At 35.4% G+C, this 15,122-nt stretch overlaps 1 protein-coding gene across 1 annotated transcript in view; it reads right to left on the minus strand.

Annotated features, from left to right (window-relative positions):
- Positions 1-15,122, minus strand: part of NTRK3 (neurotrophic receptor tyrosine kinase 3) — a gene marked incomplete in the record, with an annotated part of 446,565 nt that overhangs the window by 107,040 nt on the left and 324,403 nt on the right.

A 15,122-nucleotide genomic window follows, 5' to 3' on the forward strand; every position in this document is an offset into this window, starting at 1 on the left:
CAGTACCTGCGATGGTAGGAGGACAGGTGAGTGTATCCTAAAAATTGCAATCCAGTAGAGAAGGTTATTTTATTGCAGAATGGACATTGTTGGTCCCTTTTGCAATAAAGAACCTGCCTGTTCACAAGTTTTTTTTTTTATTTCTGAAGCTTAGTTCTGCTTTAACTGCCAGGTTGTATAATAAAAATACTTGAAAAAGTATACTAAATAAAGGTATATTATTTTTTGATGCATGTAATTTGACTTCTTTCTAAATAACTTTGTTAAAAAAAAACTTTACAATATTAAATATTCTTTACAATATACAATATTCTATAGTGTGTCCTAAAATGTCACGTTGGGGTATTTGAGCTTTAATCTATCTTTGATAGATTTGAGAAATGGGGGAGATTTTCTTTTTTTGTTCAAGCAGCAGAGGTACCCCTTACCTTTATCTCTACCAATATTTACTTATAAAACAAAACATTTTTATCTGAACACAGGTACATGAACATACATGTCAGTGCACAAACACAGTTTTATAATGCCTGCATGCTACTACATGACCTTATAATTTACTAATTTGTATTATTCATAGCGCATATGTTCATTGTAGAATTACATGTAATACAGAAAGACTCACATATTTTCCTAAATGTTCTTACAAAATGAAACTTATTTTCAATACCAAAAATAAATAGTTGCCTTCTGTGGTTCTTGTCAAGTCGTCACAGAAGTGTAATATTAATTTCCCATAAATATATTCATATGCTTATTATTTATGTACATATATTAAGCTGTGATTACTGTAAAATAATACTATATGACCAGTTCATTCTATTTCTTTAGCGAAAACAACAACTATGAGTACAGAAAAGGAAGACGCAGCAAGGAACAGCCTCCTAAGCTATGGAAATCATATTCTTTCAATGTTCATTGTATCCTTTCATTCGACTCCTGAACTTTCACTGCCTGTGGTGCAAAAGTTACCCTCATGATCATGGCCCATTAGTCATCTTCTCTTACTCTTTAGAGTCTTATTCTTTTGCTCAGCTATATCTAGTCACAAGAATGCAAATATTGCCCCAAGCTATTTAATACACAGAAACGTGAATCGTAACAAGAGAAGATTAGCAACCAAATAAATGATGCGGACAGAACAGGCCTGATTTATTAACCTCCCTTGCGGTTAATACTTTCTGGTTTTATATGTCTAAAAGCGGTACATTGTTTTTCATGAAAATTTATTTTACAGTATAATATAATAGTATGAGTATAATAAAGTTTGAAACAAAACTATGGTGTCATTTTTTACAGTGAAAATGTTTTTTTATTGTTGTAATATTAACTGCAATTTAAAAGAATAATTTAAAAAGTTTGGTTTACTGCTTCACAGTGATATCCATATTTACTAAGAGAGAGATATTCTAATAGGATTTTTATAGTAGTACATGCTCTAGTGTATTTACAGGGGGAAATATATGTTTTATAGTTTTGAAGTATATGCAAAATCTCACACCAATTTTATTTTTAGTTTAACCTCCCTAGCGGTTTATTTCTTTCTGGTTTTATGTCTAAAAGCGGTACATTTTTTTCATGAAAATTTATTTTACAGTATATTATAATAGTAAGAGTATAATAAAGTTTGAAACACAAAAATCATGTAAAAATAATAAATTGAATAAATTAAAAAATCTATATATAAAAAAAAAATAAAATTAATTTGTTTTAATTTTAAAAAAAAAAATACATATTATACTCATACTAATATATATATACTGTAAAATAAATGTTCTTGAAAACAATGTACTGCTTTTACACATATAAATCCAATGTATTGTATTCAAAAGTTATTTTGTATTGAATGCAATACAAATGGATTTTGAATTTCCCGCCCTGCCCCACCGGCAATGTACACACGCACCGACGTCACCGGGCACTCCCCGGTGACTCATCGGATGCAGAAGCCGGCCAGAAGATGGACGATGCGGGACGCCAGCGGATCAGGTAAGGCTCTATTTACTATTATCCCCCATAGGATTACCTACCCCGAGTGTGACTCGGGGTTACCACTTTTAGCAACTTTTTTCTACCCCGAGTCACACTGAGTGATCAAAAAAAAAAAAAAACCCAGAACAGAATTGTAAAAAAAAAAATTGTTCTTTGTTCTCCAAGGCTAGTGACGATAGACCATCAAGGAACCTGGATAATCCAGCAAATCTGGAATGGATTTCTTAAAATCCTTTGCTAATATATGGCAAATGTTTTCAATCCTGGGCCAGATCCAGGTTTGTTGTATTACCCAAGTTCACTCATGATAGTCTATCTTCTCCAGTCTTGGAGAGCTTTAACAAATCAGGCCCTATATCTCAGAAATGTATTTTTTTATCTTTATCTTTAATTGTGCTATTCACCTTTTATCTTGCTACTTGAGGATGGAGATCCTTTTTAAATACAAGACTTGGAAACTACATGAAAGTTACTGGAAGCTACTTAGAAAAGTGTAAGAAATATACAATATTGGATAGGCATCCTTGTTATTTCTGTGTTCTTTGTCAATTCTTTTTTTTTTTTCATTTTTAATGATATTGCTAACATTTACAAATAACTCAAACAGAAATCATTGTAAAGAAAAGTTTTAATAATAATAATATAAGCCTCAGGAGCACCATGATGCATTGACAGAGTCTCCCGCAAGTAATGGAATGCGATATAGCCCCTGCATAGAAGCTGAATGTATGTATAAAATGCTGCACTGGCTCGGATCTTTGTGTTGTCATTCCGCAAGCAATAAAGACACATTACAAGGCTTCCTGGTGCTAGAAAAACAATGCTGTGGCTACGTGATAGACAGTAAAGCCATTCATCCCATCACTGAACAGGATGTTATACAAGGCTGGGGAATTTATGCAGCATGTAACACTGATGATCTATTAAGTTAAGAGGCCATTATGTTATATATTCTTCTTTATGTCTTTCGTAGATGTTTTTTTTTTTTTAATTTATTCTATTACATGACAACTCATACAAGAAGGATAAAGAACTATCATTTTGACAGATGAAGATTATAAGGGTTTAGTTCAGAACAGTTTGAATCTAGTTCTTTTTTTTCTAAAATGTATTAGGGGAAAGTCGAGGAAAGTCCAAAACTTCTTTTAGAAGGGTCAACCTCCTTTTTTCTAATAGTTATTAAAAGAGTTCTGCAACAAGCCATACAATTAATGATATATACATGGATGAATGTAAAGTGCAAACTGACAGGATATTTGCTTTTGTGTACAACTTATATAATAATGAATCGGTCTAAATGTGATAATTTAGCTATAGGCAGATCCTCATGTGCTGAACCAGCATTCGTTTCTTATAAATCCAGATCATTGCATGATCAAGATCCCCGTGACATTTGTTTCCTGTTTTCTTCGGTTGCATTCTCCATAGTATAAAGTGAATGTAGAATCCAGAAAAGTGAGAACCCATTTCAATAACTGTGGCAGCTATGCTGACCTAACAATTTATGATTGTCTAATTTTGAAATATTAGAGTAGGCAGGCACCAAAAACAAAATATATAAGAATTAATAATAACGTTAAGGGTTTAAAGCCCCCCCCCCCCCCTTCATTGGAGCTTGGTACTTTGGACAAAGGGTGTACTGGACTGATAAAACTGGAGGGATCCAGAGGGGTAATTGATATATGATCCAGAATTTTATGAAGGGGAAATCCCTGAAACCTGGTGGGTTTTTTGACACGAGTCTGAATTAAACCAAAATTGGACATGCATGCTGCTTTTGCTGGTTGATCCAAGAGTTGACCCTTGGTTACTGCACCTAGGAAAGCTGCCTAAGAAGAATCATTTTAGGCTGAATAACAATATCTACAACTTTGGGAGATTACACCTTTCTTAATTTGGAGATATACAACACTGATAGGAAATCCCAGGATACATTCACAATAGATGACTGTTACCCTGGACGAACAGCAGTGCTCATCTTGGGCTAAAATGTAGCACATGTACAGAGGTCCCCTTAATGATAGATAAGTCGGGGACAACTACTGTGATATCCTATGCACAGCAAGATAACTATCTCTTGTTCGTTCCTCTCCCCTTTTCAGAGAACTGAACAGTGTTATGCGTACAGAGCTCGTTCATTTTCAAATAACTAGAAATGATTATGAAAGATTGTTTCCAGTGACAAAAATAACAAACATGTCCATTTGATATATATACAGGGCTTAAATCTCTGGAATCTAACCTTTAAATTTGTTTAAGATGAATATGCGTTTCAATTAAAAATAAGCCTCTTATCAAATTGCACTAAACTGGCCCAATTACCCAAAGACTGGTAAATTGCTTAGTGCCTAGCTCAATGTTTTTCAATCAGGGTTCTATGGACCCTAGGGTTCCTCCAGAGGGTGCTAAGGTTCCTTAGGCAATGAGCAGTTTGTGACTCTTAGATCAGTTTAAGTGACCCCAATGATCTTTTTGGCTATCTGTAAAAAGGCGAAATTCTTCCCAATGGCCAGCAATGTAAGAAACATTCTTCTCACTGACCATCACACTAATATACTGTGAGCTGTGGATATTGTAATCATAAAAGGGGTTCCCTGAAGTCCAGAACAATATTTAAAGGGTTCCCTATTGTTAAAAAGGTTGAGACTGGCCATATGTATAGTCCTTTGTCTGCTCATAGAAACAGAAGCTAGTGGGTTGCAAGTAATTTATAATAAATATATTAGGATTGGTAGGGATGCTCAATACAGAATGAGTGAATGGGGTGAAAAAAAAAGTTTGGACATGAACACAGAGGTTGGAATAGCTACAGCCACACTTTATTCATCTGGAATACAGGCCATAATTGTGGTTTGAATTGGTTTAGAAAAAACTTGACTATGTTCATCACTAATGCTGGCATGGAATATGCTTTCACTCCCAATAAATTAGTAACCACTTCAGCCAGTGCGGAAAGAAAAAGAACACACACCTACTCCATATGTACTAGGATACTATATAATAGAATATTTAGTGACTCTAACAAAAGGTCTCTATTAAGTTAAGTAAACAATGTTTTGTGGGGTGGAGTAATCACATCCTCTGATCCAGTAAAAATATTCTTTCAAACAAGCAGAAAGAAATTCTAATTCTACTAAGTAACATTTTCGGTAAAAACACTTATTACAAACATGCAGAATGGAAATTCTGATGGCTCATCTAACTATGTAATGACCACCATGGAAGCAAGAAGAAAACCTGCAGTTTCTATTAGCATTTCTTTGTAGCTGCTTAGCATTGTGGTGAACTTGTCATATAATTGTTGGCAAGAATGATGATAGCAACAAGAACCACTTTTACTACAAACAGAGAAGGAGCATTGTGTTAATAGAAGGATTTCATTTTACTAAATACAAGGATAACTTTAATTTCAATTTAAAAACATGAAGGCTTGTCAGCAATTGCAACTTTCTCTAAATCCCTATTTCTGAGTAATATGAAAAGACGGATAAGAAATAAGAAAAGTATTTTACTAAATCCACCAATCTGAGTTGGAGATTTCTGGCCTGCAAGGTCAATCCTTGCAGAAAGCACAAAGTAAAAAAATTAGAATGTGGTGTATCAATGTAACTAAATGCCATGAAAGCCCTGGATATCATTGAGAAGTGCTGCAAATGGGATTTATAAATAGGTATAGCTAGAACTGTGGGGAAAAAAATCAGCACATTAGTACCTACGTCAATACATTTACCCTGATAAATGACTGTTTGTGGGGAATGACACAATGCTTCTCTATCAGTGTACAGAATGTGCTTTTATTACTGTTTATCAATGTTCCTTTTCTTTCATAATGTCATATATAATAACTGCTGCAGTGGTATTATCAGTGTGTGGATATTACAAAGATAGACTGCAAAGAGTAAAATAAGCGTGTGCTAATTATATGAGCCAAAGTGAGTTCCGTGTCTGTTCTGTTAGCCATGGGCTCACAATTATGCAATTAAGGTAAAGTTGAACACTGGGCAAAAGTAATCATTTTAATCATGGTTTATTGTTCTGCCTTATTGTAATAGCTGGAATTGTATTGAATCTTTGTATTTAGGAAGTGCAACCAACCCCAAAATTGGAAAAACTTTAAATACAATCTTACTGAAGTAAAATCATACACGTAATACCTGTTGGGCCAAATGTACTTGCACTCTGCACTACAATTCATTTGACCTAATTTCAGGGTCAATCAGATGTCACCATCTGACATCTAAAGCATCCAGCTTCCTTGCATTACAGAAGAAATATTCTACCTATATGATGAAGAGGGACTTGGCTGTTTGGACGGATGCAGAGCTACAGATAATGGAGGCTTTTGAAAATAAAAAGTTTAGATCTAAAGGTAATAATAATAATTTACACCACTCAACATGATTACTTTGGGAATGTCATTTGTTCAGGTATGACTTTAGTTAGCCTTCAAATTCAAGAGCATTTTGATAACATGACACCTCTTAAGTTCCTTCCTTTAAAGCCTAACTGCATTTGTATTGGTGTTCCTTCACTTTCTGTTCCTGTAACCCATACAAAAAAGAGGTGTGGTTGTCATTAGAAAGCACCAACAGTGATAAATATATTGCCAATCATTTTATATCTTCCTCAATCCACTAAAAATGTGTTTTGACTTTGAATGTGTCACCATTCATGGTTTAATCAGGGTGATCAAGCACACCTGGAATGGGTTTGGTCTAGGATTGAAAATATTTGCCAACTAAGAGCAAGTTACTTTAAGAAATCCACTCATGGTTTGTTGTATCAACCAGGTTGAACCATGATGGTCTATCTTCTCCAGTCTTGGAGAGCTTTATTAAATCAGACCTAGCTGCCCTTTTTCATTACTTCTGGTTTTGCATTGAAGTTATTTGGATTTCTCCAGTAGGGACACAACAAATTTTAACAATAGCTATAATTCTTCTCAGCTCTATTAAAAAGAAAAACATTATAGATCGTGAGAGAAAGGGTTATTACAAATTGTCCACCGTTTCCTGGAGTATCTTGTATTGATCTAATAAGGAAAGCGTGAGGATGACCCTCAGCTCTTGTACTGGTGTTGAAAGGATTGTAAGTGCAGAAAAATATCCTAATTGGATCAGAGACACAAAAAAAAAATAAGGAAAGCGTGAGGATGACCCTCAGCTCTTGTACTGGTGTTGAAAGGATTGTAAGTGCAGAAAAATATCCTAATTGGATCAGAGACACAAAAAAAAAACCTGAGAAGAAATTTTAGAAAAGATTTAGATTGCTTTAAAGTAAAATGTCCTCTCTAATCTTGTAGGACAATATGCTCAGCCAATAGAGTAATCATCTAGATCAGGGGGTCAAGCTCCAGTTCCTGAAGAGAAGGGCCACATACAAAGCCAAATCATATACACACAGCCAATTTTTGACTCTTTATAAACCAAACTTTACTACATTTACTGTTGTCTGTTAGAGAAATGCTATAAATGTGTGTGGATCTTGACCTTTGAGGAATTGAGATGGACAGCTTAGATCTAGATAATATATTTAAAAAAAATATTTAAATAAAAAAAAGAAGAAGAAGAAGAAGCAATTTACCGTATACATAGTTCAATCCTAAAATACCCCAATATATGAAATAGACACTAGTCTGGTCTGCATGAAACATTAATGTTGTGTTTTCTAGCTGCCTCTCAAAGTGTTACCACAATTCCTGTTTGTATAGCCATCAAACCACCAGACCATTTACAAACTGACTGGACCACAAAAAAGATGTAAGACATGACCCATTAGATATACTTCTGCCAAGTCAACAATTTGAAGTCTCCATAAAAGCTTTTTTCTATTCTTTTTACATAAATGATTAAACAATCCATACCTAACCACCAAGGCATTACATGAGCAGACGGGCACATATCATTGCTTTATAGTATGCTAGGTCCATTTGTTACAGACTGTAACTTTACCACAGTTTAACCAACACCACTTAAACAAGACTCTAATTGATTTTTTTTTTCTTTTTACTGAGAGCAGGAAATGGCATTTTCCCCAACCCATCTTGTATACGCAAGGGGAAAGGACTGCAGAAGAAGCCAGGCTGAGCAGCTGTTCTTATCTTACCAAGAGGAAGCCAGTCTTAGCTTCTTAGCATGAAAATCTATTGAGGATTAGATATAAACTCACAAAAACAGTTGCTCAACTCTCAGGGGCAATTTAGATATTTATTTAGACAGAATGCAAATCGAAGTTTCATTGAAGCCATATTTATGAGATTAAAGAGGAAGAGAAATATTTATGTGATATTACAGTAATGAATGCAAGGGCCATGAAGAATAATGTGTACTCAAAAATATAAAGGAATTCACAGTTATAGTGAATATGTATAATATTACAGAAATAGAAAGCTCTTCATTTGTTGAGTGAAATCATTAGAATGGCAAAGATGAAACAACTGCCACACTTATGCGGAATAAATTATACAGAAATGTTTAGTGGCCACGTGCCGTGATCATAAAGCTGCTTTTTACCTCCACACCCAACTGTGGTCTACTGGTTTTGCGGGCTTCAATATAAATGTGACACAAGCTTTCCTAGTGCAAGTTAACTTAATTGGGAAAACATTGCGAACAGGCAGGTTGTTTATTGCAGAATGGACAGGCGATAAAATAAACTTAGCCTCATGATCAAAATGTTTTTATTTTATTCATCTGTTCTCACTCGGTGCTGCCATCTTCACTCACTTCTCTTCCAGGTTTTGGGAACTTTAGCCATCTGGATAAGTCAGGCCATGGTGTGATGTAATTCCGGCACATGTAAACGGGTGTTACTTTATTGCCAGCAGCCAGTTGTATGTCATGATACTCAGCATTGTACATTGAGCTTTAGGAGTGACTCCTGTGCCTTCTGCAATAAGGAACCGGCCTGCAAACAATTCTAGTTCTAATTTTAGTTCCGCTTTAACTCCATCAACTACTATAAACACTTAAATTCTCATGCAAAATAAATGATGGTAGGATAAGGATTTGCTAACCAAATCATTTTTTTCATTGTAAGATTTTGATTCAATTATCTTGTTTTCTTCTCCATGGAGGGCACTGTGAGCCACTGTGCAGAATTGACTTGGGGCTCTCCTTGTTGGGCTGAGTTGGGCCCTTGTGGTGGCCTCTATTGGCTAAGGAGGGTCCAGGGCATCGTGCAGTGCACACTTTTCACCTTCCGATGCCTGCCCTTACTTCTTATGCCTAGGAGTGTGTATCTTTTCCACAGACTCAAAGTCACAATCTTAGTGTCAGCATACATAAGTGCTAGATTCAGAAACAAGGTAAATGTGAAATGCTTTAGCTGTAATGGCCTACATTTTAACAAATACAAGTCTGACAAATAAACAAATTTTATGCGCAATAACCCCTTTAAAGTTTAATCTGATTATAATTTGCTTTCCCTGGTTCTTACTTTTCCACTTTATCGATAGGCTAATTACATTAATGAAAGGTCTGCAGATGCCTGGAGACACCAAAATTATTAACCTGTCAATGTAATAATCACCATCAGTGTCTGTGTGTCACATTGTTTTCCTATCAAATCATTTTCAAAGTCTGAAACATTTACACATGTTTAATAGATTGTCGAGATTCAATACAATGAAGCACAATGTGTCCTGTGCAGTTTGAGGCTCATTTCACACCTATGTATGTGCATTAATGCATGTTAATATACAACGTACATGAGTTTTTATGGGCACTGGTTGTTTCAATAGGCCTTTAATGTGTGCCACTGTGTTAAAAATGTGATTATTTTTTATTTTATAAACATTGGCATTGTGGAAAATGTTTTGTTTTTCCATCAAGCATCCAATTTATGTTGCATAAATGTGCTTTACCAGCAGACTCTTTGGAGATGGTATGTTTCTTTGAATCCCCCTATGTTTGGTGTCTCTAAAATAGATTCTTGCACCTCTAGTTAAATACTTCCAGCATCCTGTTCCAGTTTTTGCAAAAACCATATAAAGAGAACAAATTCAAAGCTTAATATCAAGAAAATGTTAAATGACCCCCTCCCCTTTCCTTAATGAATTGCTTTGATAAAAAAGACATTAAGCACATATTTCTTCACAAGGTGCCAAAAATTAAAATAATGCACTATGGGGTAGATGGGGAGGTAATTATTGTCTGGACAAACAAAACCTTAGACAACAGCATATATACAGCATAAATGTGACTGCTGCCCGTGCAAATGTTTCCAATTCACTAGAGCAGATATAGGGAGATGTTGCAGACCTAGTTCCCTAACTTGATCAGTAGGGATCAGCAGCAGACCATGCAATCAGGCTGATAGTTTAAAGTGGACCTATATTAAAAAATGATGGAAGCCACCACTGCTGAACTCAGTCTAAAGAATATTAATTGCCTGGATGTACAGCTGAACTTTTATTACCAGTTGCAAACCAAACAAGCATGCAGATAACTTGGTGATAAGTGGTGTCACAATTAACACCTAAGCTACATCTTTATTCTGGGCCAGGAATTAAGGAGGTATTAGAGGTTGAGAATCAGAACACCAGCCAGGCAAGCTGTATATTATAGCACAAGGGCAGCAATGATGACTTGCATTTCCCAAATATGGGCCTGATTTATGAAAGCTTTCCAAGGCTGGAGAGGACACACTTTCGTCAGTGAAGCTAAATGATACAGCAAACCTAGAATGGATCAGGTCCCAGATTGAAAACATTTGCTAACAAATAGCAATATACATTTCTAAAATCCATTCCAGGTTTACTGGATCATCCAGCTTTACTGAGCAAGGTGTATCCTCTCCAGCCTTGGAGAGCTTTTATAAATCAGGCCCTATGTATGGGTCCACCTTAAGTTGTGAGGAGCTTCATATTTGTCTTCACATATAAACAAACAAGGTCACTTCACTTTTTAATAATATTGTTCTGCACGATCTACTGCATGCTATTTTTATTGAACCAGTACATTTGCGAGTAACCAAGTAGCTCTTTCACAGATAAAGCTACCAGAATAATTAGAGTTTGTTCCAGACATCTTTAGTGCTTGCATTACAGATCCATTATGCTGTGTACCTCTTCTACATCACATGGAAGCTAATTAACCTTATTATTACTGGAACAGAATGAAATCAGAACTTTCGGCGAGACTTAACGCATTGTTTTTTAATGTTGATCATTAAGTAGAAATATTCTACACAAGAGATTTGTTATATTAAAAAGCATCGCAATTACTTAGATTAACTAACTACATTATTCATAATCGTAAAATGAATTATTGAAATATCATTGTTAATCAGGGAATAGTAATAAGATTGTGGTAGCTTACCCCTTCCTGTCTCTCAGATAGCAAACATATTTTTGTTATGAACTGTCAGAATTGCAACAGGTAAAAATGTAAGCAAGCAGATGGTATTTTATCCAAACAGGGTTGTCCATCTAAAGGCCAATCTAAAATCAGAAACTTGGATTCTGAGCTTGTGTGATAAACATGTTAGAGTGTGTTCATTTATATTTTTTATTTTACATAAACATAGCTTATTACTGTTTATTACTGGGCATACATATCATATGTCAGCATAAAATGGCACATTGACACGGAGATATATTTTTTTAATACCATATCCTTTAATGTATTTTAAACTATTGATATTTCAAGATAATATAAATATTTAAGTTAATCTGTGCTTTACATCATGCAGAGCATATCCAGGGGCTCACATTAAAGCTTCTCTCTGGCCAAGGATCCCCAACTAAACATTGGGTCTGCTTTATTAAAACTCCCCAGGATTGGAGAAGATAGACTATCTTGGGTTATCCAGCGAACCTGGAATGGATTTGGTCAAGAATTAAAAACTTTTGCCAAATATTAGGAAATTATTTTTATGAAATCCATTCCAGGTTTGCTATATCAACCAGATTATCATATGATAGTCTATCTTCTCCAGTCTTGGAGAAGTTAATAAATCAGACCCTGTATGCATCAACTCCTCCAATTTATTCACCAATTATGCAAAATTCTACACTAAATGCTGCAAATACATATTTAAAACCACAGTCACATGACTTGCAGCATAATTAACATCTCCTAATTATTGTAGAATGGATAGAGTTCTTCATCAGGGGCCTGGTGATGTGGGCATTTGCCACTGGATCCATAAATGGGTCCTCACAAAAATGTAAAGACTCAAGTGGTTGTATGATGATGTCACAAACAGTGGTGGTAGCAAGACAAGACTACTATGCTTAATCCCTTGATTTTCCTAGGCAACTAGGCATGTGGATGCTTGTATGACAGCAGAATCAAGTAGGTAAGTACAAAAAAAATTTGCAGGGCTTTTTCAAAAATGGTGAATGGGTTGTAGGGGGTGGTTGGGGGTATGCGGTGGATGTCATTTTTGCTTGGAGATTAGCTTTAATGTGTTCCTTCCCAAAAGCATTAATATATATATACAGCTAATAGGCAGTAAGAGTACCAGGAGTCATAGTATGCCCAGGGCTATGGACTTCTCATGTAACAGCGTCCAATGGCCTAAAATTGTTAAAGGATATAAGCCACATTGTCCCTAATACTTGAAATTACTAAGTATTTGCTTTGAGATTAAAAGCAAGGGAAATTAAATATAAATTGAGAAGGGGTAAATACAACTAAATTAAAGCTCTCATTTTGCTGATAATGATCAAAGAACAGCTTTACTTTAATATAAATATATAATGAAAAAAGTGATGTATCTCATGGTATATTTAATCCATAAAACCAGGGAAAGCCTTACAATGTTTTCCTATGCAGACTGCAGAATTGTATTCTTGATACATAGAGGGTGAAGTCTTTTTTCACCGGCCCCGTAAAAGTTTATTACCAAAGAATTAAAGAACCCAGAACATCTGGTCACATTACCGATTCAGGCCATTCACTGCCAACATGACATACTTTAACAACCAAGCATGTGTACAAACATAATTAGATTCATGGCTGTCAGCCTATACATGTTACCTATGATATTCACTTAGTTGAATTTCTTATGTTGCGCTCCTTACTGTACAGACATTATAAATGTTTCTTCTTGCCAGTCCTGAAGGACATTTCATGGGCCAGTTTTAATAACACACTTGCGCAAGCAGAAGTTTAAAATCGAAATGGCTGGAGCCACTGCTTGAAATCATCAAACATTGACCTGATGACCTAGGAAACCACTGTCCTGGGACAGCATGCATACCTTAAGCAATCATATCAAACAAAACTGAGCATCAATACAATACATTTCCTGTTAAGTGCAAACCACCAGAATCCAAAGAAAAACCAGATCAAAAAGCAGAATCAATGAATTTAATAACTTGCGCTGTATAAACTGTAAACCTTGTATTTACCATAAAAACCCAAAGTGGACATTTTATGCAACATTGAAAACTTTATCATCAGTGCTACAAGCAAGTAAAATTAGAAATAAAATGAATGGTTATGCTAATGCATAAGGGTCTATTTATAAATGTATTTACCCATCATTTACCCAAAATGTACACAATTTAAATTCATTTAGAAAATGCATGAATCAACTTTTACTAATCATTCATGAATTCTTTGATTATAGTGTGACAAATCTGTAAATTGTGTGTACACTTGGGTGAATTTTACACATTTCTCGGACTACATAAGGATGGTTCAACAAAGTGACTTTTCATTGTATAAAGGAATTGTATAATTCACTATACTAAGTATATATAATAACAGTAGGATATTCTGATTCTTTCTGATCTTGATGGCCTACGAGCCATAACATTGTTATCTAGTTAGGGATTTCATGTTGAAATCCCCGTGACCTGTCCCATATCTTCCAACACTAGAAGAGGCCCAAAGTAATGAGTGTAATTCTGCACCTTTTTGGCACCTGGCCAGTTGCTAGTCTAATAAGGTTGCATCTTAGACCCAAATTTAAATATACATGGCAAAGATGTTGGCAAGAAGAAAATGTACTTAGGATTCTACTGCAGCAAGATGTCATCTCTATACATGGGTTGCAAAGCATTCTGCAAGTAGGGTTAACCTCTATTTCCCCATGACCTGAAACCTATTGTAATATTCAGCACAAGGCCAACTTTGCTGCCAACAGGCTACATGTAGTTATCCTATTGGCAGTTAATCCTCCTGAAAATGTAATCATCTTTCTTTTTCCATTAAAGATGAGCGTCATCTTTATTTAGGCATCATCCTGTGCTGTTACCTAGATGTCATAAACATGCAAATCCAAGTGTCTTAGCAGACATGGTTTATGTGCAGAGATCAAAATCTACACCCACCAACCTTGTGACTTGCCAGAAAGTTAGAGCGTTACAGTCTGAATAATAACTGTGAGGTGGGAGGGTTACTGGTAAGTGCTTGTTTGCTGCTAGCAGCAGACAGATGGCATTATCCTCAGCCAACCTGGAGTTCAAGAACTGGTATTTTAAAGAGACTTCATCTTGAAAACAGTATGGAGACTGCCAATGCTGCAAACTAACATTGTGCAACAAGCATAACAGCCTACTTCCTTCTCTGTTGAATAACTTCTATTCCGATTGCTTATGAATTAAAGCCCTAATCAAAAGCGCAGGCCACTTGAGCCACGAAAATGTTGGCTGATTATATTGTAGTATGAATGTGTGCTATTGTGCCACAAGCATAGCAGCCTACTTCCTTCTTTGGTGAATACCTTCTATTTTCTGATCGCAATTCATTATTTGTGAATAAAAGCATTAACGAAGCAGGACACATGGGTCTCTGAAAAGTGTTATGTGTTAAGTGTTAAGTAGTATGATGTGTGCCATTGTGCCATAAGCATAGCAGATTACTTCTTTCTCTGCTTATCATCTTCTATTTGCTGATCTCAATTCATTATTTGTGAATAAAAGAAGCAAGACACATGGGCCTCTGAAAAGTGTTGGCTGATACCTTACATTGAAATATTCTTTACATTCATAGCATGTATAGCATTCCTTTCAACTACATTCAACTATCAATCTAAAAAAAGAGGGCAGCAATGGTAGCCCCAATACCTTTCTAATGATAGATGCTGTTTAATGATAAAAAGGAACATGCTGGATATTGTTACATGCACAAGTCTCCAATGAAACCACCTATATATATATATTGAGTTGCATTTTGACA

The sequence above is a fragment of the Pyxicephalus adspersus genome, chromosome 2 (assembly GCF_032062135.1).
Source record: "Pyxicephalus adspersus chromosome 2, UCB_Pads_2.0, whole genome shotgun sequence".
NCBI classification, from domain to species: Eukaryota; Metazoa; Chordata; class Amphibia; order Anura; family Pyxicephalidae; genus Pyxicephalus; species Pyxicephalus adspersus.